Source organism: Lissotriton helveticus, chromosome 1_1 (assembly GCF_964261635.1).
Source record: "Lissotriton helveticus chromosome 1_1, aLisHel1.1, whole genome shotgun sequence".
In the NCBI taxonomy this organism is placed as follows: domain Eukaryota; kingdom Metazoa; phylum Chordata; class Amphibia; order Caudata; family Salamandridae; genus Lissotriton; species Lissotriton helveticus.
In genome coordinates this window covers 359656228-359660916 of record NC_136057.1, presented here as the reverse complement: position 1 = coordinate 359660916, position 4689 = coordinate 359656228, and the positions used below count along the sequence as shown (strand labels likewise).

The window sequence follows — 4689 nt, the reverse complement described above, 5'->3', positions numbered from 1 at the left end:
CTATTCCCAACATGACACTTCCCATTATACTGCAGACATTTGAGGACTACAGACGTCATGCCGGATGCAGAATAAACTGGGACAAATCTAGCCACTATCCGGTGGGGGGGGGGGGCCCAAACATGGGAGATCTTCCAAGGCAACTCCATGTAGACAAAGAGGGGTTTCGATACCTAGGTCTTTACATAACCACCAATATGACGGCAAGTCTTAATCATAATATTTGGAGTGTTTTGACAGAATTCCACGAGGACGTGGAAAGGTGGAGATGGCTTCCCCTGACACTACTAGGCAAGGCCGGTATGTACAAAATGATCACAATGCTCAAGTTGCTTACGTCCTCCAAAACACGCACTATAAGTTCCCTGAGGAGATTTTTAAAAAAATTGATGAGGAGGCACGCCCACTCCTTTGGAATGGGGGTCACCCATGGGTGGCACTCCAGCGCAGTCAATACAATGGAGGGATAGCCCTCCCAGATATATGATCATATGACCGAGCAGCTCATCTAGATGTTATTAATGAATGTAGACACTTACCGGGTCATCATCCAACATACGCCCGGAAGAGGTTCCAGTTCCAAACTCATACATATCGCCACTACATCTATGGGGGCAGAGGAGTTCAGCAATTGCTACTGGGGACTCAGAGGACGATAGATGCTTGGAAGGGTGTGAAACGACAAATGACGTGGGACAAGAGATACACAACGGAAACCCGACTATGGGAGGGAATATATCTGCCAGAACTGGGCAAGTTACATGGCTTTGGACCATGGACATGGTTGGGCTATTCAGGCTAGGCGACCTTTTGGAAGAGGGCTTCCTGATTTCCTTCAGCTCACTCTAACGCGAGTATCAGCTGAGTGACACCCAATGATATAAATATTTGCAAGTACAGCATGCATGGAGGGCAAAAAGGCTAGACACATGAGACATCCCCGAGTTCACCACACCCCTGGAGGAGAGACTACTTGAGGGAGAAATACCAGACAAAGCCATCCCGTGGACATACAAAACGCTAATAAATAACATCCCAGATAAGGTGAAGGCCCTCAGAGCCCAATGGGAACTTACCACTGGAGGATTGGAAGGCATTGACTGGGAAGCTGCATTAATGCACCCTAGAAAGGTGCCATTAAACTAAGGCCGGACTGATACAATTTAGGATCCTAAACAGGGTCTACCTTGATAGGGCACCTCTACATAAAATTGGGAGTCACCTGACTGTCTCAGCTGCAAGACAGAGAGTGGGACCTGTATACACACGTTATGGGAATGCCACCACATAATCCTATATGACCAAAATAGTGGAGGGGTTGGGCAAAGTAATGGGGACACGGTTGTCTGTAGATGCTAAGTATGTCCTGTTAGGCATTCCTTCAGAGGGGAATCTCTTCTGGTACATCTCCTGCTATGTAACCTAGGGCTGGTAGTCGCCAAGAGGGATAGAGACAGAATTTGGGGAGCCTCTAACCTCCCTACATTGACTGAGTGGAGCGCAGGCATGGACCTTTACATGGGTGCGCAGAGGGTGACATGTAAGGCAAGAGAGTGCCTAAAGAAATGTTCTAAGATGTGGTACCCCTGGTTGGAAATGGAGGATGGGAAGGAGATGCACCGGCCAAGAACGGTGGAATAGAGACCAGAATTTTGTCCTCCCAATATACACCATGGGGCAGATTTACAAGCCCTTTGCGCCACTTTTGCATCATTTTTAACTTGGGAAAAATGACGCAAAAATGGTGCATGGAGCTTGTAAATCTGCCCCCATGTGTTTGTATTTAACACTAGATGCTGCTTAGTGATGGCTGTGCCGGTTGCGATCTGTACTTGTACCACAGCTGATCTGATGTCATGTTTTCTTGTTTTATGATGCTCTACGTCTTTAGTGCAAAATATGTTCCTACATTGTGTTTTTCGGAAAATGTACTAATAAAAACATGTAAAAAATAAAAAAAAGAGTTGACAAAATTGGGCGATATTGGGTCAAACACGAATTTCGCACTTTGAGTCTGAAGCGGAGGGCTCCCTGTAACTTGCTTCCGTGGTTTGCGCTACCAAAACAACCTGTGTTATCACTACTTGGGCCGTCTTGGAAAACACCTCGGAACACGCATGTTTCCTACGAAGCCAAGACGGGCAGGTGCCCCGCACGGGCTGGATTGATTTCGGCAGACGGGTACAGACTGCAGGACCAGGGAGGGAGTGAGAAGCAGGAGGCGCCGCGAGGATGCTGTGGACCACGGCGCAGTCATGGGGTCTCCTGAGGGCTCTCCTTGTCGGACTGATGCTGACCTCCTCGCTCCTCTGGCTCAAAGCTGCAGGTGAAATGGTGGTGCCTGAGTCGCATGATCCTTTGGGTCAGATTGACAGACATGATCGACTTGTTCCAATGCCAAAAGGCATTTGTGGAACCAGTGAATAACATCACTGTTGTTCCAGGCCAGATTGCAACACTACACTGGCTGCAAGGTGGCAGGAAACCCACCTCCCAATATTCGATGGTTAAAAAATGATGCACCAGTGGTCCAAGAACCAAAAAGGATCACTATACGAAAGACTAACTATGGCTCACGGCTTCGAATCCAAGATCTCAACACTATAGACACAGGATACTATCAGTGTGTTTCAAACAATCACTTGAAAACTATTTCTGCAACAGGGGTCTTGTTTGTAAGACTAGGTCCAACACATAGCCCAAATCACAATTTCCAGGAAGGCGATCAAGAAGACGGCTTTTGTCAGCCGTACCGAGGAATTGCCTGTGCACGATTCATCGGCATCCGGACTATTTACGTGGACTCTCTCCAAATGCAAGGGGAAATTGAGAATCGAATAACAGCTGCATTTACCATGATTGGCACGTCTACACACCTCTCTGACATCTGCTCTCAATTTGCCATCCCTTCTTTCTGCCACTTTGTGTTCCCACTCTGCGATGAGCGGACCCGCACTCCGAAACCGCGCGAGCTGTGTCAGGATTAGTGTGAAGTGCGGAAGAATGACCTCTGCCGGCAGGAGTACACCATCGCCAGGTCCAACCCTCTCATCCTGATGCAGCTGCAGTTACCAAACTGTGAGGAGCTGCCACTGCCCGAAAGCCCATATGCTGCCAACTGCATGAGGATTGGCATTGCTGTGGAGAGGCTCACCAGATATCAGCAGTGTTACAATGACTCCGGAACCGAATATAGAGGAACGGTCAGCGTTACCAGGTCAGGCCACCAGTGCCTGACGTGGAATAGCCAGTTTCCTCACAGCCACCATCTGACAAGCATGGTCTATCCAGAGATCGGTGGAGGGCATGCGTACTGCCGCAAACCCGGCAACCAACACGAAGGCCCCTGGTGCTTCACTCAAAATAAAAATGTGCTCATGGAACTGTGTGATATGCCTCCTTGCCATAACTCAACCTAATGGATTGTCCTCATCTCCTCTAATCCTCTTCTCTCCGTTTCCTTCCTCCGAATTCCGTGTTTTCTTCGCTCTCAAAACCAAGTTTCATCTCAACCTTATGAACTTTTGTTGCTTCGTTCCATTCCAAAGAGGCAGCTCTGTAGTTGCTCATGCCTTTTATTAGTTGTTGTCGCTGCATTCTAGAACAACTAGGTTTCAATAGCATGGATTATAGAGGGTTCTCGGTTACCCCCTCAAGGGGATTGTTTCCAACCTGATGGAGGGTTACACCTTGAACAATAAGTCTATGATGAACTGAAGAGGAGATGGGCCGAGGATTCCCCCTCGGCCGTCACCTACCCAGCCGGACCTTGGACAAACTTTCCCTTCGTCTCTCCGCTGTATCTATACACTACCCCTTTTGCCCTCGCCCCCTTTCCATTCCTCACCCCATTTCCCTTTTCTTCTAAGCTCCTAAAAAGATTTTTCTGGTATCCTTTGTAACTATTTTCCCCTCGTCTCTACGTCCTGTCTTCCTCCTACCCCTTTACCCTATCCCCTTACCCTTCCTGCTCCATTCACCTTGTCCACTATGTTCTTTAATTGCTTTTTTTGATACTTATGTAACTTTTAACTGATGTAATTTGCAACATTATTGTCCCTCATGTTAAGCGCTCTGATTCCATCAGCTCTAGCCAGCGCTATATAATAGCTATATAATAACTCATTAATTAAATTTGTTCCCATTTAGTACTCTTTCTCCCTTTGTCTACCGCCCTAGCTCCTAGCTGTGACCGTCTGGATTCCTTCCATCACGGTCGCTCCCCCTGCTCTCTGCTCTCACGACGGAAGGCTCTCCTTGCTGCCTGCTTTGCCTGACCTGATTCCTGCAGCCTGCCACCCCGCTACAGCGCACCACTCGGCGCCTGGTATCGTTATTAGACCACATTTATTTAATCTTACTTGCACACAGCCACGAACTGCATAGCGGCTAAGCGATTATATTTAGAAGCATTTTTGGACATCTTTGGTAACATTGTATCGAGTTGAACTCCGGCTGTGCCCCAGTTTCGGTTTATTACCGGGCGGCCATTTCAGAGTGTGTTTACCTCCGTGTCTCCTCCCAGACCCCGCCTCCCAGCTGACCCTCCCACACACTGTCGACTACACCAGCCCCGTCCTCTCCTACCCTGTGACCGTCTGGATTCCTTCCATCACGGTCGCTCCCCCTGCTCTCTGCTCTCACGACGGAAGGCTCTCCTTGCTGCCTGCTTTGCCTGACCTGATTCCT

At 48.5% G+C, this 4689-nt stretch overlaps 1 pseudogene; it reads left to right on the top strand.

Moving 5' to 3' along the window:
- Positions 1 to 2232: 2232 nt before the first annotated feature.
- Positions 2233 to 3419, top strand: LOC144762230 (tyrosine-protein kinase transmembrane receptor ROR2 pseudogene; annotated as a pseudogene).
- Positions 3420 to 4689: the final 1270 nt, after the last annotated feature.